Below are 25,709 nucleotides of genomic sequence, written 5' to 3'. Positions count from 1 at the left end.
TGTATGAAGCAACAGTGAATTCATCAACCCGCGTCTTATTAGATGGGCCCACCCGGGAACGGCTTGGGGGAATTTCTCATCGTGATGAGATCCATTTAAAATTTTCGAAAGTATGTAAGTGGTAGAAAAATATTTCTAGTCAGGTAAAGGAGGTTTCAGGAAAAACACTTTTCCCAGAGGGCCTATGGTGCTCTTAAGACAGCCATCGTATTAATGACCTACCGTGTACAAGTGCAAGTGATGCACTGTTGAACAAATTTCTTGTTATTTGCTTCATCCATCTTTGTAAATGTTTCATCCATATTTGTAAAAATTTAAAATTTCAAACAGGATCCTTTCCTATCCAGGAAAGGTCCGGAAGTTGTGCTTTCATAACTAGATCATACCTAGGTTATCTGGGGGTTGGGGGTTACGTAGCCCATCCCTCCTACGGTGGGCAGTAAAACTGGATCAAATTACCATTGACTACGCATTTCTCTTTTATATTCTGTCCCGAGGTCCAGGGCAAAGCTAAGCAATTCTTGTGTCGCTCCACAATAGCTGTGTGCATGGAAACTCGCAAGTGAAAGAAAGATGGGGCTTTCTTTCCTGCACAGTGTTTCACTTTCTTTCTTTCACACAACCAGGGATCCACGGGTCCTCTTAGGTGTCTTTAGAAGAGATTTCAGGGTGCTCTTATGAGAATAAAATCTATGCTAGGGCTTTACTAAGATATTGATATAAAAGAGAAATGCGTAGTCAATGGTAATTTGATCCAGTTTTACGGCCGACCGTAGGAGGGGTGGGCTACGTAACCCACAACCCCCTAGATAACCTAGGTATGATCTAGTTATGAAAGAACACAACTTCCGGCCCACGGGCTGAATACAGCTCACCATCAGTCTCATCCAGCCCGCGAAAGGCGTGTTCCTGTAGAAAAATAACAGTACACACGACACGATAAAAGCCTAGGCTGGCCATATTTCCTCCATAAAAGTACGGGATCCATACGGGATATCGCCAATTAGAGCCAAAAAAAAGTCAAAGGCAAAGTAAGGTCACCAATAATAGCCAAAAAAATTTTCAAAGCCAAGTAAAGTTGCCAACTTTTAACCAAAACATTGTCTCAGACAACTAAAGTTGCTAATTACAAACAAAAAAAAATTGCCTAAGACAAGTAAGGTTTCCCATTGCAGCAAAAATCAATTGTCAAACGCAAGTGAAGTTACCAATTAAAGCTAAAAAAATTGTCTAATTGTCTAAAGTAAGGTTGCAAAACAACATCCAAAACAAAGTTGTCAAAGGCATTAATTTATTAGTCATGAGAATATCTCGAAAATTCACGTAAGCCTCGTTGAAAATAATCGAAAAAACGGGAACTTTTATGACAAAGTTGGGACGACTAAAATTACGGGAATGTCCCGTAAAATACGGATCATATGATCACCCTATATGCACAAGTCTGTCCCGCGAGCGGCAGAATTACAGCCTATCCGGCCCGAGAACTAAAAAAATATCGTGCATCTATAATCTAGGAGGTCGTGCCCAAATCTAGATCTGCCTAGGCCAATATTTCCCATTGATAGTAATAGCTCAGAAACAAAACTGAAATATCATAAGATTTTTATCCCCGGCCTCAAGACTGACGACCTGCAATGCTGTCAGATGGAGATGTAATGCCCGAATAAGGAGACCATAAAAAATCTGAATTTTTGTCCTTGGAGTTTATTTCTCAACACATTACACAAATTAAAATTCGTTTCCACGTTTTCGGACATTAAATCATAAAATTCAGAAACATTTTTATGAAATATTTACTCGGATTACACCCTGAAAAAAATATTCAGATTTCATAAACATCCGGGCATTGACTTGTCCGTAAAAAAAAACTTACGTGTATGTTTTTTAATAGAAAAATTACATAGAGAGAAATAATACAAAGCCAATTCTCGCCATGGTTTCGATTCGTTTTGGCTCCTATTTGGCGACCACGATTCCAAATGCTCACCGAGAGAGTCGGAGTCAGAGAAAGGAGAGAGAAGCAACCTCCTCCTCGGCCTCTTAAACAGAGAAACAGAACGGGCTTCGTGAGGCCGTGTGGCCGCACTTTTCTTTGGAAGAGAGTCACACACAGTCTCGTCACTACTGACATCTTTTTCTTAAGAAAAGAAAGGTTGAAGTCGTATCCTAAGTGTTACCGCCAAGAAGAAGAAGGGGAAAAAAAGGCTCCCTTCACGGATTACTGACACGCTAGGAAATAGGGAACACAGGCTGAAATATTGAGAGATAAGTTGCTTATGATCCGTGGACATCACCGCAAACGTCCGCAGCTTATCCGCATCGGAAATCGAGCAGCTCCATGGAGAAAGATGCACTAAAGGTAACGGGAAAAATTTGTTTGGTTTTATGGAAAATGATAATTGATTATATATAAATGCATTGTTTGTTGTTCTCGTATGGATGTGGCCTTTCTTTCATGGGTGAGTCTTTTTTGGCATTTCTCCCATGTTAGGTAAGTGCACACACACACTCACTCTCACATTAAATGGGAACGAGACTGGAACGTCTCTTTGTGTTGTGATTTACTTATTTATTTTTTACCGTTTTGAATGCAGCTTCCGCCAAAACAAATCGGCTTCCTGGTGGCCTTTTTTTTAACGAAACGTAATTTGTATTATATAAGAGGCTGAATGTATAATGTGGGATCGATATATGTCGGTTATTATTGTGGGTAACTTTGATTTTTTTGTTTGTGTTATAATATAACAGGATTTTTCCTCTCTACTCTCGTCGGTATCCACCGTCGAAGAGGAGATTTAAAATCGAAACTTTTGGTAACTCAGAATCATTGTTATTTTTCCGTCCCTTAAGTAGAGGCGTTCCTTAACCCCAGAGCAACCCTTACCTCCAGAAATTCCCCTCCCTTAATTTCAGAAATTGATGAAAATTCAGAATAAATGAGAGAAATAATTTCAGAAATTGATGGAAATTCAGAAATCCAGAAATTGATGGAAATTCAGAAATCCAGAAATTGATGGAAATTCAGAAATCCAGAAATTGATGGAAATTCAGAAATCCAGAAATTGATGGAAATTCAGAAATCCAGAAATTGATGGAAATTCAGAAATCCAGAAATTGATGTAAATGCTGAAAATTCCAGCGCGTTATTTCTCTCTAGATGAAAATCAAAATTTATGAAAGAAATTATTGTTACTGTAGTTGCGGGGGGGCTCCCAAAACACGGGGCGACCACACCTGTCACCCACCCTTAAAGGTAGCTCTGCTTAACCCATCATTTAGCAATGTTGCTCTCAAAAACAACATGGTTTTCCTATATTTTTCAAGTAAATGCAATTTATACATTTTGAGCTCGTTTCGGCATTTATGCTTCTAAGCAACTCCTAAACATTGAGATGTTCATGAAGTTTCTATAATTACCAGAAGAATGGCTCAAAGTGCGCATGTTTCCTATTTTCTGACAAGCCCAGCAAGAACGATTTTTAAACCCTTGAATTTTGGACGGAAATACCATGCGTGGAGGAGACATATTGCTGTGCATTCTTCAACAATGATAGAATAATAAGCTCTCAAACAATAAATGGCATTTTTCATACTATTCAAGTCAATGCAAATCTGTATCATTATGTTCCCCCTGAAGTGTAACATCCCATGTTTTTTAAATACTGACAATAATTTTTTTTTCATATAATAATATTCAGGATACCCCTCATTTGCTTAATATGACCCTCAAAATTTTTCTCTTCTGGTTATTTTAATGCTTGCCAATTAAAGGGTTAAACAGAGGTTTGATTGTATATTATAGAATTATTAGAATATATATAATATTGGTTCACACAGAAATTTATATGGGTTGTGTAAACTAGTGTGAGTGTGTGGTTACCAACGTTTTTACTTTCCTCTGAAAACCTTGATGATTACGAGACTATTCAGAAGAAAAACACTGATGTAAAGTGAAAATTATTACACTGACCTTTTGTACCGTCAAAACGAGGAATACCCGTCCCTCTTCCACCTTTTTACCAATAAAGCGAAAGTCCCCGACCGTCCTTTATACCATAAAATGAAAGACATGAACTCCCCCCCCCCCATATGTATAAATATATATACAAATAAAACGAAGGCAATACAATGTGCTAAATATCACCCATGTCTTATCATTTAGAAACGAAGCATCTCCGACCTTCATTTCTAGGAAAAATTTGACCTCGTCTAAAAAGAGTTTTTAGAACTTTATGACCAGTAAAGCCATGACCAAGCTTATGACCAGCATAATTTACAAGGAGGCTTAGCCCAGGGCGGCAAATTTCAGGAATGAGTGGTCAAGAAAATTAGTAAAATGGAAGAAGGGTGGCAAAATTTGCACCGCCATAGATCCACCTCTGCCTAGAGAGCGTGGGAACCACGTCATTGAGTGACCTATAGAGCCTATTAGCATGGGAATGACATAGAGAGCAAGGGACCGGGTCAGTGAGTGACCAAAAGAGTGACTTGGGGTTTGTGTGTGTGTGCAAGGATGTGAATGACCAAAACAGTGACCCGGAGAGTTCTCCGGGTGACTCTTTTGGTCATTCACATCCTTACACACACAGTAGAGTATGTAAGCATGGCACTGACCAAAAGAGTGACCTAGAGAGTATGTAAGCATGAAAGTGACCAAAGGAGTGGCCTAGAAAGCGTGTAAGTACGAGAGTGACCTAGAGTTGTGCAAGCATATGTACTCATAAAACAGCAAGCGTGTGAATGACCAAAATGTTGTATAAATACGGGAATGACTAAAAGAGCACGCAAGCGTGTGAGTGATTTATAGACACAGGCGTAGTTACGGGGGGAGGACAAGTGGGTTATAGCACAAGGAAGAGAATTCGAGGAATGAGTGGTCAAGAAAATGACTATATAATGGGAAAAGGGCGGCAAAATTCGAGTAGCCCACATGCAGCAAACCCATAAATCCACCTCTGTTTATGACCAGACAACCAACATATTTGTGTTTAATAAAGGCAGCCTCTACGAATTCACTCACTTAGTCATTAAGAAATTGCGTGAATTGCTTGAAGGCCTCTGGATCGGATGAAGTTCAAAGTGTTTGTCACAGGCTTGAGAACGCTGAATCATTTCCAACGCTTTACATCAAACAACCTGCCCAAACATTCTAAAACTGCAACGGAGAAATTGCGGTTTTAGAATGTCTGAATACATCTACTTTAATTTCTCTTCAATATATTGAAACAAATTTATTTTATATATATATTTACTAGCTATAATACCCAGCGCAGCCAGGGTTTTCTTCAATGAGGCTTTTTGGATCATGCGATATCTCCCTCTTTCTTTGAGGGACATACAAACCGTGTCCAAGTTAACCAATATGGCGACTTCCTGCGCGGCTCATGAAATAAACAAATCTGGATTTCCCCCCCCCCACTTGAACTTCAAGCCATCCATTTGCCTATTTCTGCTTCCAAAAATGCTTAGTTAAAGCTGTGGAATTTCTTCGATATACTTTACGGGCCCATAATTAATTTTAAAACAACCTAAACTATATGAATTTATGGTGTTCAATATTAAAAGACAATACGAAGACATTAATTTTCATGCTTGAGAGGATATAAATAAAAAGTAGAAATCAATGTTATTGCATGGATATACAACTCAAAAGTAGGTCCGGCTAATTACTTCATATTCAATTTTTTGGGCTTCTTATACCTCTAAGCGAACTCAATATTTCAGAAATCGAGAATTCAGTACAATTTTTAAAATTATTGATGTGACAGAAAACCCCACCAAATTTCCGCATTTCTACAGTAAAATTGGCAATTTTAACACTGATTTCTATGAGGATCACCCTTTTCCTGACCCGCAAAGCGATGCTGATGATGATTCAAAAAGCTCATTACTGGGAGTATTGAAACTGTGGCAAACCATTATAAAGGTATTGACTATTATACATACACACTGGCAGCGTTAAAGAAGTGACAAACCATTGTAAAGGCATATTACACATCTGAAACGCATTGCTAGGGAACCACGGTAACCAAAGTAAACGTTCCGAAAGTGATTGTTGAGGGCCCCAAAACCATTGTTGCCTGACAGATTTTCGCCCATTTCGGGCATTTGCCCAGCTCTGACGAACTTTTAATGTAGCCTATCATTCAAGTCGGATCCCATTTGGTATGTATGCAAAATTTGGCGACGATAGATCTACAATTGTAGATTTGTATAGATAACATACACACACATAGACAGACAGAAAATCAATTTTATATATATACTCGTAGATTGCTTGTTTGCCATCATCATTGGCTTACCACCCGTTCTCACTGCTACGAATTTGTTCATAACAAGTTGATATTTTTCTGAAATTCTTATTTTTGATACAGTCAAATCTCAATAAGTGTGCAACGGCCGACAAAAAAACTTCGAGTTATCGTTTGTTCGACTTATCGGAAATTCCGATTTCAGTGTTAAAAAAGAAACATTTATTAAAATAACAGCGCTATTTACGATTATCGCATAAGCAAAACATCTCAAACTACTGGATATCTAATCATATTTAATTATTGAATGAAAATACGTAAAAATAAACTAGATGTACGTATACCGTATTATGGAAATGGATTCTTACAAGATAATCGTACAAATCAAGCGAATTACATATAAAAAGTGTGTACAAGATTATTTTCTGTCAAAAAAAAAGGAGTGATTTTTGACTGTCTCACAAAGGACTTCTTTCGTGAGAAAGTCATTCACTTTTTGAAAGTGAGATAAATGGATCTACTATCTATTGCTAAATGCTGAATTCTATTGCTAAATGCTGAATTCTATTGCTAGATGCTGAATTCCATTGCTAAATGCTGAATTACAGTCGATTCGTGATAAGTCGAACTCTGATAACTCGAATTCTGTTTAAGTCGAAGTTTTCACTCAGTCACAGAACTTTTTCAACATTTGACATTTAAAATTTTCCTTTAATTCCTTTAAGTCGAAGTTTTCGGGAATGAGGGAAATTTAAAAAAAGCACTTAGTAATAGAATTTTAGCATATATCAATACATTTTAGAATTTTTAACATTTGGCAATATAATTCAGCATTTAGCAATAAAATTCTGCAATAATATAATTCTGCATTTAGCAATAGAATTCAGCATTCAGCAATATAATTCAGCATTTAGCAATAGAATTCAGCATTCAGCAATATAATTCAGCATTTAGCAATAGAATTCTGCAATAATATAATTCAGCATTCAGCAATATAATTCAGCATTTAGCAATAGAATTTCAGCATTCAGCAATATAATTCTGCATTTAGCAATAGAATTCAGCACTCAGCAATAGAATTCAGCATACAGCAATAGAATTCAGCATTCAGCAATAGACAGCAGATTCATTTGGCTTGCTTTCAAAAAAGTGAATGACTTTATCACGAGAAAGAAGTCCCTCTTTGTGAGACAGTCAAAAATCAGCGCACTTTTTGACAGAATATAATCTTGTATAGGCCCCGACACTTTATAATTCGCTTCATACGTTCGATAATCATGTATGCACCCTTTCCAGAATACAGTATATATATGTACACCTAGTTTATTTCTAAGTATTCTCAATAATTAAATATGATTAAATTAGAATAACTTATCTTTTCGAATTTCTTCATCTCCGGTTAGTTTCACGTTTTGCCAATGCGATATTCGCACATGCTGTTATTTTAATAAATCTTTCTTTTTCCCTCCCACTCTGAAATCGGAATTTTCGACAAGTCGAACTAACGATAACTCGAAATTTTATCAGCCGCTGCACTTATTCGACTTATCGGGATTTGACTGTATATTGCTAAATGCTAAAATCTATTAATACATGCTAAATTCTATTACTATAAATGCTGTTTTTTTTTTTTTAAATTTCTCTCATTCCCGAAAACTTCGAATATGACGGGAAAATTCAAACTCTTAAATATATATATAAAAAGTTCTGGGACACTGAGTAAAAACTTCGACTTAAACAGATATTCAAGCTATAAGTTCGACTTATTGGGAATCGACTATATTTTGAATAATCGACTGTATCAAAAATATATTCCCTTGTTGGGGGTTTCAGGGGGTAGAAAACATTTCCAAAAACTTTTCAGCAAGAACGTGGGGGGTAATGCTCATTCATATTTTCATCGCAAGCCAGAAGAAACAGGACGTAATTTGAGCTACCTCTTGAATACTGGAACTTTCATCGAGCGCTATTAAAAAAAACACTGTACAATTGAGGGTATATTGACTTGCGGGTATTGAGGGTATTCCTTTCAACTGGTCGGACAAATAATACGAAGCTCTATTGCTGTTTTGTTTCGATTTCAAAGTAATTCCTAATTTTTAAAGAAAAATGTCACACGAAATAATTGCACCTTTTTGAGTCAGGCATTATCTGCTTCTTTTATGTTCTTTTCCTTGAACCAAGGAACCGTCAGTAAAAGGCTTGTAATGCTCTTCCGCAATATGTAGCTGAGATTTCGTAAAAGGGCTGTTACCTGCACTTCATTCTGTTGCATAACTTTTTGACTTGAATTCTTCACACTTTTTGGTTTAAAGAAAAATATTTAAAAAGTTTTTTAAATAAAAAGCGATATTTTTCAGATCTTCCTGGATCCTCGTAGTCAGCCACTTGTACCTTTGAGGACCGCCAGTTTGACCAGCACCTCCTAGAGATAGAAGGCCTCTGCACTGTTTGCCATAAACGTTATTCAGACTACCTAGCAAGTTTGCCACATTTTGAAACACGGCATCCTATTTCGTTTCTTCTTTTTTTTGGCGTAGAATATTCCTGATTGACTCACAAATAGTGATTAGATCTGGGGCATAGAAATCGCCAATTCTGAGCCCGATCATTTCTTTTCCTCACAACGATTCTTCTCCTCACTGGCATGAGCTGGGAATTTTTTTCCCCTGAATATTCTGAGGAAAAATGGACTACTTACTGACATCACAAGCAGAGTGCAGAGGCCTTCTATCTCTAGGAGGTGCTGGTTTGACACCCCTGCCTTATGGTAATAAAATGAAGGCCAAGGCCCGCTTGTACCAATAAAATAAAAGCCAAGAGACCCTTTACAGAGTAAAAGGGAGCGGAAACTCTATTAAAAGGAAAAAATATAATGAGCTAATTGTTATCTTACCTAAGCTCATGAAGCCCCCGAAATCTTACCAAGGAGGTACGTGGACCCCCCCCCCCACCCCCTGGTTGAGAACACTAACTTAACTACCGATCAAAACGTCTTGATGAAGGCAGGAGCGTTTAGAAGTGTTTTACCCCTTCGGTAGAATATTTTGACGAATTGCACTTGATCCTGAGGGTGCCCGAGCATTCTCAGCATCCCCGGCTCTGTCGCAACTGAATGGAAGGGATAGGGAAAAAATTGAGTAAAAAAAAAACGTCACTTCCGACATTTAAAAACCACTACTGTGTGTTTACTGTCGATATTGCATTACACGCGCTTTTTTTTTTTTTTGCATACATGTAACGAAATTTCTCAAGTTTCACGGAAGGTTTTTTTTTTGAACACCTGTCATTTTTCTTCACAAAAAGAGCATGTCGTTGTTTACAAGAACGTGCTTTTTTACTGGTGAAACTCTTTTACGGACAAGGCGATTGATAAGCACCAAAAGCTATGCTTTAGGTAATTTTTGGTCCTCACTGAAGGGCCTCGGAAAAATTATCCTTATATTTTCATTATATTATCTCAGCAGTATGCTGTGTATCAACTTTCGGTGCTCATATATCACTCGGGTGCTCAACTTTTTGTGTTTATAGAAGCATGCCGCATGTCGCTTAAATGATCTGCGAGTGTGCTACGGGTCACTCAAATGATCTGGAAATGCGCCGCGGGTTATTTAAGTAATTTAAAAATGGTCCACACTCAAGTACTAACGTGCGCAAGGGATGGGTTTGTGTTTTTACCCTCCCACCCCCCCCGTGCGGAGATGTTAAGTGTAGTTTTGTGGTAAAAAATGACAACACTCCCCCCATCTCTACCGGAAGAAAAAACATAATGGAAAACCTCTCCTTTGAGAAAATCCCGCCTACGCTAATGCACTCAAGTGATCTAGAGATACGCCGTGGGTCGCTCAAATGATCTGTAAATCTGCCACGGACTAATTTGGGATAAGCATTGTTCAACCAAACGAAACTGGTCTTATGTGTGCTATGAACAAGCTCAAATTAAGTGATATAAAAATTAGGTTTTTGGTCACGGGCCATATCATATGAGCGCCACATTTGGCCCGCGGGCCATTGGTTGAGCGTGTATGCTGTATATGATATAGGATTATTAGCATGAATAAGTAGACAGCGAGAGGCCGAAACAGCTAACAGTTGACCCACCAGGCATCCATTTTCTTTACCGATTGGAGGCGTAAGCGATCCTGGACACTACTACTACTACTGCTTAACCGTGCATACACCTCGTACACATTCCACTACGTAATTTCTGACGAATCGGCACATGCCGGAATGTGTGTTCTGAGGGTATGTGTGGCCCCAACGTATTTATGTTGTGGAGTTGCACTTGTTTCGTACACAAGCTGCCATCTATCTTCCATTTTCTGAAGTAAAGATGTAAATTCCCGGATTTTCAAGCCTGTATCGTGTTGTTGTTTATAGTAGGTCTACTACTAAACCACACATGCACCTCGTTCATATTCCTCTGCGGAACTTCGTGTTGTAAGTCTTTCTTTCTTTTAAACCGAGCACAACTCAGGTCTATCGCCAGCTGTACGCAATTTACTACCAACTGAGTTGTGCCGGAAGTGTAAGTGTGTAACCTAACAGTCTGAGTGTGTGTGTGTGTGTCTAGCATTGTGTTCAGTGCTGCCATCTATATTTCAGAAGTGAAGTTTTATGGTTGAATTACATTTGTACTGTTTGTAGGTCTGTTGCTGTCTGTGGCGAGACCTTTTAAAGGAAGGAACGGCTCGCATTCGCGTCTCGAAGTGTTGGAAACCACAAAAAACCAACTTCAGCCGACCACAACTGTGGCGACGGTGGGGTTTGAACCCGGAACCTCGCGACACACGAGTCCGTCACTATGACCACTCGACCACCACAACGGCTAGGGCGTTTAGGCTGGAACTTTGTCGGGTGCCAGGCCAGATTTTTCATGGACCACCACCCCTCCCCTCCCACCCCGCCGTATGATGAATTTATGGCGTAAAGAACAATAAAATTTCAAGAATTGTCCCAGGATCTCTCTGCTGGGGCTTCTCAAAGCTGGAAAACCGCAGAAAGCCAACTTCAGATCGATCCTGAATAAGGGGACCGACCCAATGGGGAAATCCGGAATCTTCTTGCCGCTTAACGACGGCAACTAAATATATGATCGCACTTTGAAAAATTTAAACTGTTTCCGAGATTCTGAAATCACAGGAAAATTATATTGATTTATAAAAGATAAATAAATGTCTGTAAGGGGCCCGGGATTACACTATAAAAACACTTCATAAAATTTCATTTATAAAAATTCAACCAATAAGGTTAACGGTTACATTCCAGCAAATGCAACCGACGTCTTTATTGGTTGCATTTTTCAAGTTTTATAAATTAACTTTCATGAAACTTTTATATTGTAATCCCGGCCCATTAATAAACAAATTAATGTTCGCATGAATATTCATCTCGAGGCATTCGAATGACCCGAAATGATGGCTTGGCATTATAAAAAGCCGATCCATAAATTTCCTCATACGTGGAAGATCACGCATGCGTTTCGAATTACAAATACACTATACGTACGTACGTACGTACACACATACATACAATTCCGCGTTCTCTCTCTCTCTCTCTCTTACGGAATTTCTTCTCAGAAATATTCCATTCTTTTCAAAATCAAGAGCAGAACATATTGCGTGTGTATTTATTATTATCATTATTATTGTATTTTGATAATTTCTTTGGATATGTCTTCTGAACGACACGCCTAATGTTTGTTTTCAAGTATCCTTCGAAATACTTCGGAATGTGAACTGGTTAATGTGAAGATCATCTAGATTTTTTTTTTTACATGCAATTTAATGAATGAACATAATCACATATTTTATTAAATTGGCGATAATTTGATATACAGGGTGATTATGATTAAAGTTCCCGTACTCTGAGTAGTTTTTGAGGAAAAACTCATCCGAATATAGTCAAATTTTCAGGATATCTTAATGAGACCCATTGGAGAGAGTGATTTGTGCAATTAAAAAAATAGTTCAGTTATTGACCAGCAGGTGAAGTGGCGCTTTTCTATAACATTTCCTTTTTTTTTTTCTCCATGGCGTCCATATAGCGTATGTACCAAGTTTCAATGGAATACGTCCATCAGAACGAAGGCTACATAGTGTAGGTCTCTGAGTAGTTTCAGTATACTGACACTACTCAGATCTATATAGAGCCCGTTCTGATGGGCATATTCCATTGAAACTTGGTATACAAGCTGGGGGAAAAAATGAAAATTTAATAAAAAGTGCCACTTATATTCACCTAGTGGTCAAAAATCGAACTATTTCCTTTTATTGCATAAATCTCTCTCCCATGTTCTCATTAAGATATCCTGGAATTTTTGGCTGTATTCGGAGAAAAACTATTCGCAGAGTACGGGAACTTTAATTTTAATCACCCTGTATTTTGAAGACTTTTGGAAATTTGTTTATGCTAATTTTGACTTAACATTCTTCTTAAGATCCCAGCAGGAGGGTCAGAACTAGAGGGGAGGCAAAGCGGACAACTGTCTCAGAAGTTGAGAGGGGTGACAAACTTCAGGTTTTTCAAATTTTTAATTTTCTGCAACATTTTTACTTATTAAATAAATAATTTTCCCAGGGTTTCCCGATTCGGGACACGACAAAAAAGCTCCGAGATCGATGCGTTGAAAACCCCTAGCTTAAAGCCACAGAATCTACCTTAGCTTAATTAAACTTGAACTTTTCTTCAGCGCTTGGGATACGTAGAATCGGTACCACATCTACGTTATATTTTTCGAACTATTTTTTTTTTCAATAGTTCAAAAAATATGTAGTAGATGGCAGCACTGTAACAAGCATTACACAGAAACAAGTGCTTCGAGTTAGGTTCACAACACGGACATGCACATCCCAAAATGTACCAATTTGTTAGAAATTCCGCAGAGAGGAATATGGACGAAGTACATGTATGGTTTAGTTGTTAGTAGTAGAATCGGTACCAATCCGAAATTTTCGAACCACCTTTCGTCTAATTGGTTGTTTCACTGAGAATTCGACAAGTTCAGTTTCCATTGGATATATACTACTTCTACTGAACTATACACACACTTCGTAAACATTCCACAGGGGAATTTCAAAGGGCAATCCACGTGGAGTCGATGAGCAATTTTGTAGCCGTGAGTAATTAAGTTACGAGTTCAATGGTGGCGTAAATGCTAAAATAGGGAGCATTAGTAATTCAATCGCTTCCTGTATCCGGGGTTCCCATCAAAACGCGCGTACGGATGACGGCGTTTCCTGATGTCGAATATATCTGATTTCAATTTCTATCTTTATTTTGGGGAATTCCCTTGGAAATCGCTTCTCTTCTCATTTCGTTACGACATGTACGAAAAACGGCCACATGATGACGATGATGATGATCTCTTTCGTTCACGAGGAAATGACACGGGAAAAGTTTTCATTTCTTTTTCCCTCCCGTCTTTTATTGTCAAATGATGGTTTGACAATAATAAAGTATCGACAATCGTTGTTGATGCTGCGTAAATGTCTGACGAAGTTACTTGAGAGAGAGAAAAAGACTACGTGTTCCTGTATCTGCACGGAATAATTTTCCCATGGTCTTATTGGATTACTCACGCATCGGCGGATGTCTATGGGATTCACGAGGATCAGACATGTGACATCGGAGTATCGATGAACGTTTCGGAATTATTCAAGAATTGATCCTCACCGTTCGTTTCTTATGCGATTAACATTATTTCATTGATTTTCATTCTGTGACGGATCCTCCTTCCAGCAATCAGCTGACTACTACTCTGTTGGAATACCTACTGGTACTGGGATTGGTAGTAGGAGGCTCCTTACTCAAGGTATGTCACTTTTTCCTGGTATTTATTAGGGGAACGGCATTATGTGTTATAGAACAAAGATCTTATAAATAAGATCGAGAGAGATCTCTGTAACCCTGGACCGGGAACGGATCCAGAAGGAGAGGGGAGGGGGTTGATCATCCCTCCCAAGAGCCGAATTATAAGTCCCTGGAGCAGGGACCCCTAGGCTGAGCTGTTTGGCGCACCCCCCCCCCTCCAGCCAGACTTTTCACGGGCCCTTCCAAAGTGGATTTATAGCATGGGAAAAAAATTATGATAATTGTCCCGGGCCCCAGGACTAGAGCCCTGTCATCCCCACCGTTGTGGAGGGCCATGATTCTGGGGCCCTACACTTAGCTGGAAATAACCGTTTTAACATACACTTTTACATATTTACACTCGGAAATCATAGTACCAGATTTCGTGGTGTCTAGGCTCTCTATGGACAGGAGGACCCCAAGCCATGTCCGCATAGGCGAATGGGTTAAAATTCCCTGGTTACATGGATAGCACGGCTGGATTCTGAAAAAAGAAGTCACATTTTTCCAAACCATATTTTCCTTGAAAAAGCTTTATTTCTTTAAATTTCTGTGAGTCATCTTCACCATTTGTCGTGGCTCCCCTTTCACCTGATTTCAACCCGTGGCCCCTTAGACGGCAGGAGGCCCATATGGCCACCCAGGTTGTGAACCAGTTATAGAATATGGCCAGATCCATTCAAAACCAATCTCCACTTGACTTTATAAAAGAAAATTTAACATTAAAAAATTTTACCCATACTGAACATGCATCAATTCCGAAGAGGGGGGGGGTCCCCTTCTAAGAGCTCATATCCTGACGCAGTGCCCGGATTTTATTTGACGGGGGGGGATGGGCTTATGAGTAGAGTCACAGAAGTTTGATAGACTAATGAATATGTGATGTTTCAATTTAGGGTTGATTCTCTCTAATTAAGGAGAACTTTTACGAATACCCCGCTTTGTCGAGGAGAAGTCAAGCCTAGCCCTGATCCCACTCGCTGACTCATCGTTATTTATGTTCCACTAGGAATATAGCTAATAGTATAAGGAGCTTATAGTAGCTTATAGTATAAGGAATATATATTTTAAAAAAAAATACATGGAGAGAGAGAGAGAGACAAATTTCAACCGAATTTTTAACGAATTATAATATACTTTTGAAAAAATTTTAATTGAATTTTTAATCAAATTTGTAATCAATTTTCAATGAATGTTTTTGAATTTTATTTGAATTTCTAACGAATTTTAATCGGATTTGGACGATTTTCGGTTTTATTTGAAGAACTTCAATCGAATCTTTACCATATGTTAATACTCATGTACCAACTCATGTACATGAATATTCGCCGGGTCGAGGTAAATTACTCATACCATATGTTGATCGAATTTTAACAAAATTTTTAACTAATTTTAATCGAATTTATGGAGTCGGTTACAAAACATGAATAAAACAATCGATTACAATATAATGAATTTTGAAAAAAAAATGTAATCCAATTTTGATCAAATTTTAATCGAATCTTCATCGAATATTAATCAATTTTTTTTATCAAATTTTAATCGAATTTTTATCAAATTTTAATCGAATTTTACTAAAATTTATCGAATTGATTACTAATTCAACTAAAAATTTTAATAAAATTTTTAACAAAATTTAATCGTACTTTTAACGAGAATTTTCATCACATTGATCGAGTTCATAACTCACCTAAAAAAATTTTAATCGTGATAAAGAATTGATCGGAACAGCCCTAACATTTAACGATACGTCCAGCATTTAATCGAAAGTTTCACTATCAGGTCATGCGGTGAGAGGTCATGTGCGAATTAGTTCTAGCCTGTCTCGGGAAGTAGACGATACAAAATTTAGTAGAAAATCAATATTTTAGGGTCCCGCTAAATAATTTTTGTCTACGGATTACGCTCACTGATGTTTGGAGTCCCATGTCCAAGCATACTAATACTACATACATGCCCCCCCCCCACATCCAGCAACAGGGTCTCTAGCCTGGGATATTTGGTAGGCCCCATGCTAGTCTTTTCACGGGCCCCTCCCTCTATAATGAATTTATAACGTGAAAAAAACGAAAAATTTTAATAATAATCCCGGGCTTCCGACCTAGAGCCGTGTCAGCCGCACTCATGGGCAGTCAGTCTTAACGCATGGGCCCACCCGGGGACTGCCCGGGAACCTCAGGAGAAGGGGGGCTCACAAAAATGAGATCCGGTTGAAATTTTCTAGAATTTACAAAGTAGGGCTTCAGAAAAACCACTTGGCTCGGGGGCCCATGATGTTCTTAAGACGGTTCTACTCATGGGAGGGGACATGACTACACATTTCTGTATCTTTACGTCGGTCGGCAGGGGATGCTTGTCTAAATGTGGTATGCCGTATTTCCATTGGAAGACATCCACTAAAAATTTACGGAAGCAAGTTGTCCCTTTCTGGACCAGAATCGGAGGCCAATAGCACCATTTATATATTGTTACGCGCTTTGCAAGTTGGTATCCGGTGATTTCTTGGCACCTGTGCCAACGAAATCGGTTCGAAGACGAGAGGGGCGATACATTTTTATAAATGGTAGCACTGGACAAAATTGTTGGCAGGACTTTTGGCGACAGATTCCGAGTTTATGTGTGAGTGAAATAGAGAGAGAGAGGGTGGAAAGCCTTGCGATAACACATTCGCCATCTCTACAATCGATACATGGAGTGTATGTGGAGAAAGTAAGGTCATCAATGGGCTGTGGTCCTTCCGCCTCCGATCGATGAGGGATCGAATACGACCGCAGCTGTAATGGGCTTTTGTGTGAGTGTGTGTGGTTGAATGTATTTAAGCCAATTATAAAACTGAAATCGAGCAAACAATGAACAGAGTCATTTCGAGAGAAAAAAAAAAAAAGAGCCTCATGAGATGGACTTTTTGTTGAGCCAAACGTCGCCAGGATTTCCACAAAATTATTATTCATAATATTGCCTTGTGAAATTGGATAAGAGGAGTGGGGTTGGTTTACTTTATTTTTTTTTTTGAATCTCCGTTTGTTCTTTACCCAGCCAATCTTTTGGCGCCACTTGATCACGGAGAAGAGTGAAAAATAACTGCACTTGAGAGTGTTTGAGGCTGTGCTTTTTATTTTTTCATTTTGAAGCACTGCATTACGTTTGTGGCATCGTGTTGCAAAATCTTATTTTATGGCTTGTTTATTTGTTTTTGGATGAACATTCATTTATTTTTTAAATTCCCGCATAGAAACGTTTCTTCAGCTCATGAATTTTGCAACAAGTCCCATACGATCTTCTAGATATGACGTCATGGTGACCATCAATTTCAGGGACAAGCAAATGTAATATTTTACATACTTCACGTGTTTTTGTGATATGCAGTTAAGTCACTTTCGAAATCTGTTTGTACGCATGTGGTGGTTCCCCCCATGACCGACAATGTTCAAGGAAATGAATGCGTAAGTTTCGGATACACTCTCGAATAGCGTTGCGCTTATGAAAATTGTACGTAGGATGGAAATATTTCCAAAACATGAAACTGAGGTATCTTGGCGATTATCACCACATATCACCGATGTTTACCAAATTTCGATCAGTGCGATATCAAATGCGATCAGCATATGTTAACCCTTTCAGACTATGATGCCTCAAATGAGTGGGTTGGTTTTTCTTTTGACCTCAGGGAAGTTAAGCCCAGACTTCAAGATTGTGTAAGTCATGAGTTAGGAATATCATGAATATGAGCTTTGGGGGGCTTCATCAGAGGGCAGCACTTAAAGTTGAACTTTCGGGGGGGGGGGTTTAAGATGGATTCCAGGAGCAAGTGCCTCCTAGAAAAGTGTGATTTATAACAAAAAATTTAGCTATAAAATACTGGAAAAATTGTATGTGAAGATGAATATATTCTGCATCATCTTGGCGAAAAAAATTTAACGAAGCGAATTACTCCTTCACAAAAAGTTGAGAAACTTAAAAATATAAAAATTTACTGACATTTATGCTTTTAATGCATTTTTTGAGTATCAAAAATTAAAAACATTTCGAAAATTCCAAAAAGTAAATGCTCTGAAAGGGCTATTATGCGACCCAAATTTTCTGTGCAAACTTTTCGTGCTTGTGGCACTATGGAAATGTACAATTAGAATTTTATATGAATCAATTTCTCAATTAGAATTTTACATTTATCTCATGACAACCCCCTTCAACCCCCCGCTCAATATTTCGGTTTCTCAGTAACATAATAAATTATTGTGACACGCAGTTTATGGATCACAATCCAATGAAATTGTGTTCGATTTTATACCCAAAATATCTCTTGAGATTTGAGAGGAGCTCATGGTACCTTAAGCAGGGTCGGAACTAGATGGGGAGGGGGAAGCAAAGCTCGCTGTCTGCGGAAAGACTTTTTCAAATTGGAGACCGTCACGCATTCACACCTAACTTCAGCCAACACCACTGTAATGATCTTATGAATGCTAGAAAGAATAAAAAAGCCGTAGGGGGGTAATCTTTGTAGTAGGAACCATAACCTAAGAAGAAGTCGCCATTCTCTACTCAGGACAATCGCTATGATTCGTATGGCCGCTGGCGTGAACATAGATCAAAGAAAGAATACAGATTCTGCAAAAAAATGGATGTTCAACTGTTTTTCTCAAATTGTAAAAGGGTTTAGTGTTTTGTGCCACATAAGAACTGTTTCAAAGCTTTCCATATCAAACTGTAAAGCGTTCAGATTTGTTTTTACATTATTATATGCCATTTATTTATAGTAGTACCTAGAAGTATATATTTTTTTCCAAGTTGAATTCTTGTTCATGTGATTTATGCTTTGTTTTCTTACTTATACTTTGTCAATTTTGGCAATAGGCAACATTAGTTTCGTTTTTCTATGTTGCTACTGGGTTGGCAATGTTGTTTATTGACAACATCCCGTATTTTTTTTTAAATATTAACAATAATTTTTTTTCCCTAAAATGGCATTCAAGGCACTTCTTTTACTCTATATAACTTCTTAAAAAATTTGTTTTGTCCTTTGAATATTTCAATGTTTGCCAATTAAAGGGTTAAGATGTTAAAAAAAATATACTTGTAGCTAAGTTCCTTTAACGTGAAATAGCTCTTCAGCTGTGCAACACAGATGAAGGTACATTTTAATGACCGCGACAAATCATAAGCAACTCTGAGAAAGAAACTCTCTCAAAGAAAATTAGCCATTCAAAATTAGAAATGAAAGAAGATAAAACAAAACTACCAGTTACAAAGTTATAGAACACTACGAGTACAGTACGTACAAAACAACATACAGTGTACAACGAGTACGGTAAATGTTGGATGCCTAAAATACAGACTATATACAGGTTGCATAGCTAACAGAGTGTATGGTATTTTGCTGGTGAACCGTTGATCCTAGAGGCATACTTCCAATTGGAAAAAGTATCCAAATAAGGATATAAAAACTAACTATTTATACATAGAGAAAAATTAACACGTACATGAAGAGAAAATGTAAAAATGAACTTTTTATGCAGTCTCCGTGTGCCCGAAAACCCAATTAGAAAGTTGTTGCCCTGACTCTCCTGACGCCAACAAAAACAATTCAACGTTTATAAGTGCAATATTCACTGAGATATTCGAATTAGAAAACCGGAAAAATTTGAAAAAACAGTACTAAATGCGGGTAAAACAATTTTCCCGTTTTTAATCCTGTTTTTTTTTTCTACTTTCCTCCGTTTTTAGGATTCGAATATTTCAGTGAAAATTGCACTAAAGAACGTGGAATTTTTTATTTTTTTTTTTTTTGTTGGCATCAGCAGAAACAGGACAACAACTTTCTAATTGCGTTTTTGGGCACATGGAGACTGTATAGAAGGTTAATTTTTATATTTTAATAACTACAAAACCCCCTTGCAACACGAATGTTATATCTGAGTACTAAAACATATTCGGATACTTTTTCCGATTGGAAATAGTATAATGCCTCTAGGATCAACAGTTCGCCAGCAAAATGCCTCTGTAATACTGTATATGAGGCTCATTTTGTGTGAAAAAGAAGAGAAGATCTGAACAGAAAATAAACAAGTCAAGCTCATCTGAATGAGAACGTTTTATCCCCCAGGGGTTAAGCTTTTGTGTTCCACGAACCCTTTTTGCCAAAAGATGAAGTCCACGGAACCTCCCTGTGCCAATAAAACATAGGTCACGCGCCCCTTTACAAAATAGTAGTTAGTGTATACTGTATAGCCACACAAAACAAGGATTTAATTATATCCTCATCCAAGCTCACGAACCCCTGTTTTATCCGTACAGGAATGGATAAAGAGGGGAAGGAGTTATCGCCCCTCCCAAGAGCCATAAATACAGTAGAACTTGGTTAATTGGAATTTTGGATGATTCGAACTTTTACGAACTCCCCTCAAGTTTTATATCTAATTTAATGTTAAAAATTTCATGTTTAATTCGTCCCCCGCCCCCTCCCGAATGTTTTGAATAATTCGAAGTTGGAGGAAAAAAATCATGATTTTTGTACAAGCAAATCTTCAAAAAGCCACTCTTCAAATCTTCAAACAACAAATCTAAGTTTTAAAATTCTGTTTTTCTCTACCCTTTCTTCGATAATTTAATGCCCATTTTAGCATTGTTCAGCTGGAATGCACATAGAGAATGTGTACCACTCGATACCGATTATGTTGTTCAACCTATGGATCAAGGTATACCATTCAAAATCTGAATCTTTTTATCGTCATTAAGAGCGTGGAAAGTATCGGAGAGTAGAAACTGTAATAAGTTAATGAAAGTAATATTTCCTTGATAGCAATAAGAATGATAAGGAAAATTACGAAACAGTTTCATGACGGGTGATCATGAACTGTTTTCGCAAATCTGGTTTTGAGCATGGTAACGAAATTCTGCAGTGATGCTGATTCTCTCCCTGAACAGTAGAATAATGTAGCACCTAAGATCAATTATTACAATCATAAATTATTAAAATTTGGGAAACTGTTTCATAGCTGATGATGAAAAAAATTTTAATAATTGATAATTATTATCCTATGTGAACGTTGATGATTAAGTTGCAATTTGCAGTCATTTGCATAACAAACATTACACGGAAACAAACTTCACGTTAGGTTCACAACACGTACGCGCACATCCCAGCATGTACCAATTCGTTAGAAATTTCATAAAGGAATGTGTGTACGAAATGCATGTACGGTTAAGTAGTAGTAGTCCTTTCACACGCATCTAGGATAGATTAATGGGAACTTAATTTGAACTTTATTCTCCAGTGACTTTGGAATTAACCGAGTTTGACTGTACAACGGAAAGCAATTCTGTCCCGTAAAATATGGGACGTATATTCATCGTACTCCCTTTGCTACCACCATACAATTCCCTCCTCCTCCTCCCCAACATAGTTTTGGATCTGTTCGGTCATAAATTACACAAAGTGCCTTTCGGTTATCGTCGAGCTTTATTCAGAGATAACAGGCAACACATATTTAAATTACAAACATGGGCTCTCCGTCAGAAATAAGACGTTTTTAAATTTATCCTTCCAAGCATTTCTTTAAGCGGCTGTTTATCTATCGACATGCCAGGCATAGTCTGGTTATGCCTGATTACGATATTCACCAGCTGTTCGCGTCCTCTTTTTCACCAATGCTACAGATTATCACGTTTTCGCTTCACGGAACTTCCGAAGAATAAAGTAAAAAAAAAAAAATAAGCTTTTTTTAACCGTAAAAATAACTCGTATGTTAAAAAAGGGCCTTACACGACCAAACGACGCATAAAACTCGTACGCGTACTGTATGTGTGTATATATGTATAATATGGCTTCTTAGATTAGGGCTTTCATGCGCGATTCTTTTTCCCTTTGACTTCCGTCGGAATATTTCTTATCTCTCTCTATAAGCGTGGAGGCCAGGCTCTGCTGGCCTCTCTCTCTCTGTAAACCAAAATATATACATACATCTACTTTGCTTTTGTTTTGTTTTTTCTCACTCGTATAGTAGGAAGAATCGCTAAACAAATACCAAACGTGCGGCCTAGATCAGTGGTTCCCAACCGGGGGTGCGAGATGGGGAAAAAATTACACGTCGACTGATTATTAAGGAAAATTAAAATGATAAGAATTGATTTTCAATTCCATAAAAAATGTGTGAATCATACCAATATTTTGACGCCTCATCTTCTGACTCCTGCTAGAAGAAATGCGTCATATGAAATTTGCGTTGTAAAAGTTTCTTTTTCGATTAGGGCGATCGTATTTGTTTTCCATTTCGGTTGAGGAAAAAATACCATTATTTACCTAAACTATTTCGTGGTTGGTTTACATTGGTCCCTCACGTTATTAGTATGTTGTGCTTAAATTTGACGCTGTCGTGAACACACGTGACTCAAGAAAAACGCCAAAAAAAATGCAGTCAAGTGTCAAAGAAACATTAATTTATAGTTATTGCGGCTGGAAAAATAAGTGAAGACCTATTCAATGCAAATCTGTTTTTTTTCCAAATCTCAAAAATATGTTAAAAAATAGTAACTTTTTCTTTTAGTTTCGTTTTTCGATTGATTTTCAAAAAAAAAAAACAAATGAAGTCCAAACTAAATATTAGGCGTTGCCGAAAAGACAATAAACAATAAGTAAAAGAATTCATAGGAATTAATTATTGGATATAATTAATCTAATCAATTACAGAAAAAAAAATCCGAATTTTCTAACAAATAAAAAACTTATTATCCAAGGGGGGTGCGGGAAGGTAGATACTGTTGATGTGTTAGAAATACTGTCAACGTTTTCGTGTATCACTCAAATGTCTAGAACAGGGTGCACAAACACCAGCCTGCAAAAGTTGTTCCGGTAGATAAGTGTCAATACATACAACGCGATAAATACCCAGATTGACCTCATTTCTTTCATACAAATACGGGATATCGCCGGAAAAAAAAAGGTTATCAAGGCAAGCACAATTGCCAGTTACAGCCAAAAAATTGTCAAAGGCTAGTAAAACTGTAAAATTGCCGATCGCAGATTACGATGGCCAAAATGTAATTTGCCAAAAAAAAAATTTGTGTTTGACAAATATGTGAGATGAATATACATATTTATATGATTCGAATTAATTTTGATAATTAGACTCATAATTATGATGATATTTGTTTCATGAAAATAATCTTGATTTTCGATTTCAAAAATTCAACAATGCTTGCTTCTTTGAAAACAAATGAAAAAATGGGGCATTTTATAAAAAACAGTTGGGACAGCCAAAATTACAGGAATGTCTGTAAAATACGGGTCATATGGTCACCCTATAGGTACATGTTTCTGGCCCGCGAATGACAGAAATACCGCATATTTGAAACGCGGACTGTAAAGGTTGTGCACTCCTGGTCTAGGGAATGAGAGTGCTTTTTGTGATATAGCTATTTAAGTCTTCAACAAAATTCTGCTCAAAATACTGCAGTGGTTGAAACAGATGTAGTGTAAGAACCCGTATGGCTCATTATTCGATTGACCACAAAGGAATGTAACGCCGGCCAAAGGTCCCAAAATGAAGAAAACATTGAACAATTTTCAGTTGTGTACATTAATCCCTTATGCAGGTGGAGTGATGAATTGTGTATTCATCAAGTATTTGGGCTCCTCAGTCCCCTCGTAAAATTTATTGGGTGTGGGGGAGGGGGGCTCAAACAGCCTCAGTCCTCTGGTTCCGGTGCCTATAACGCTGGCTGAGATTCGTCGTGAGAATCTGTGAAGTGCATGTTTCGAATGCCAAGAATGATAGTGTTTCAGACTCGTAAATGGGTGAAACTGTTTAATGGTGTGTCTTCATGCGTACGCTATGCGTTGTCGTCCTTGGGTGGGATTTCTCACCCATGTGAGAATGTTAGTATGTTAGTCACCCATGTGAGTATGCCTCACCGTTATGCGGCATACTTCATCTTAAGCCAAACAACGCACACTACACGAACGTCAAACTTGGGAGAACTCACCGACGATGGATTCATTAAAGGAGCTTGCGTTACGTCTCTTTGATTTTGTATGATGGGAGCTGCGGTCGGAACCGAATTGTGTGTGGGGAGAGAGAGAAGAGAAGGAAAAAACGAAGGAGAGAGAGTGGGAGCGTGGTGAATTCGCAAAGCAAAACCACGGCGAACAGGAATCGGTGAGTGAGCGCATGTGGACGCGCCTTTAGACTGTTTTTTTCTAGTTATAAAGTCTTGAAGAACACTCTGCTTAAGATATTGCCGTGGATGAAATGGAGGTGTTTAAGGACGATCCGATTCCTGACCAAAGGAATGTCACGCCTGCTGAGATTCGTCGCAAGAATCTGTGAAGAGTATGTTTCGATTTCCATAAATAATTGCAAGAGTTTCGGGTTCGTAAATAAGGAGAAATGTCTGAGGAAGCCTCGGAGAACTTACTTGAGGAATTATTCCCGTGCTATTGCGTCCGTTTTCGCCAACGACCTCGTTCGTGCTCTATACGCTATGATTTAAATATTCCCCCTGCCTTTCTTATACATTTCATCCCATTTACGGGGGGGGGGGGTCTGATATCATTATTCATGGCATGCGGACCACAAGAAACTGGTGATGCATTTTGGCTTCGTGCCAAATTTCTACGTGGTAGTGTTCAGGCTGAACCGGAGGTCTACCACAAAAATGAGAGGGTGGTGGGTTGTGTTATTACACGTCTAGACAAACAACTTTCCTGATGGATCCCGGGGTTGCAACCCACTTATTTGGAGGATACGGGCATTTGTTCTCGATACGTTCTTATCGCTCTTGAGAAGCGGCCAAAATATAGCAACCTTGCTCAGATTATGAAGAGTAGCTGCGGATCGGCTCGAAAGAGAAAAGACTTTATTACTTCCGTATTAGGCAATATGATGTCCTCACATGATATGTATGAGAAAATATCGTCTTTTCCTCTGAAACAGTATTATATGTGTGGAAGGAAATATTTTTCTCTTTCGCGCAACCACGATAACTTCAGGATTTTCTTTAAATTTTTTTTTTTTTTTGGGCTCCGTTGACTCAAATTGCTGGTTAACATGCGCTAAATAAAAAAGTTATTTGCCGCCCAAGGGTGTATTTCAAAAATTATTTGTCTTTACGTGTGCTATCGCCACTCTCATTTTGGAGGTAGAGTTCCGGGACACCCTTTACAAGAAGCCAACGTATACCTGAAGAGAATGAGTGGCAGAACGTATTGGTTACAAGAAGCCAAATCGGATTCTTAAGATGGAAAACGTAGATTTGAACCAATTTAAAAGAACCTTCAAATTATAGTAAAAAAAAAAACTGCACTACTTACAAAACCATAAAAAGTACCCCGATATATATGAACAGATTTCGCAACAAAAAGCCCGGTAGCATTTTCAGTTGCAGGTTAAGAAACCACAGCGAACCCAAGGCTGTCCGATGCCCCTTACCTGACTATATAAATGCTTGCTTACCAATATACAAGCTTGATCTCGAAAAATCTTAACCAGATCTCGCGCACTTCAAACCCTCCGGACCGTGCCAGCACCAGCTGAAGAAAAACATATATTTCTACTATAAATAGCTTCCTGATGTTGGCCGTGCCCGAGTAGGCCCATGCGTTAAGATGACACT

General features: G+C 38.1%; 1 protein-coding gene across 1 annotated transcript in view; it reads left to right on the top strand.

The window, feature by feature from the left end:
• Positions 1-2,012: 2,012 nt before the first annotated feature.
• norpA (no receptor potential A) overlaps positions 2,013-25,709 on the top strand; it is a 100,342-nt gene continuing 76,645 nt past the window's right edge. Inside the window, exon 1 of the mRNA XM_089234808.1 lies at positions 2,013-2,359. The gene's annotated coding sequence lies outside the window, so the exon portion shown is untranslated. The remainder of the gene's footprint in view (positions 2,360-25,709) is intronic.

This window comes from Pholcus phalangioides, unplaced genomic scaffold (genome assembly GCF_987345545.1).
Source record: "Pholcus phalangioides strain wild (caught in Gottingen) unplaced genomic scaffold, Ppha-v1.0 ptg000008l_1, whole genome shotgun sequence".
NCBI classification, from domain to species: Eukaryota; Metazoa; Arthropoda; class Arachnida; order Araneae; family Pholcidae; genus Pholcus; species Pholcus phalangioides.
Note: the sequence above shows the minus strand (reverse complement) of the source record. Positions and strands in the feature narration are given on the sequence as shown.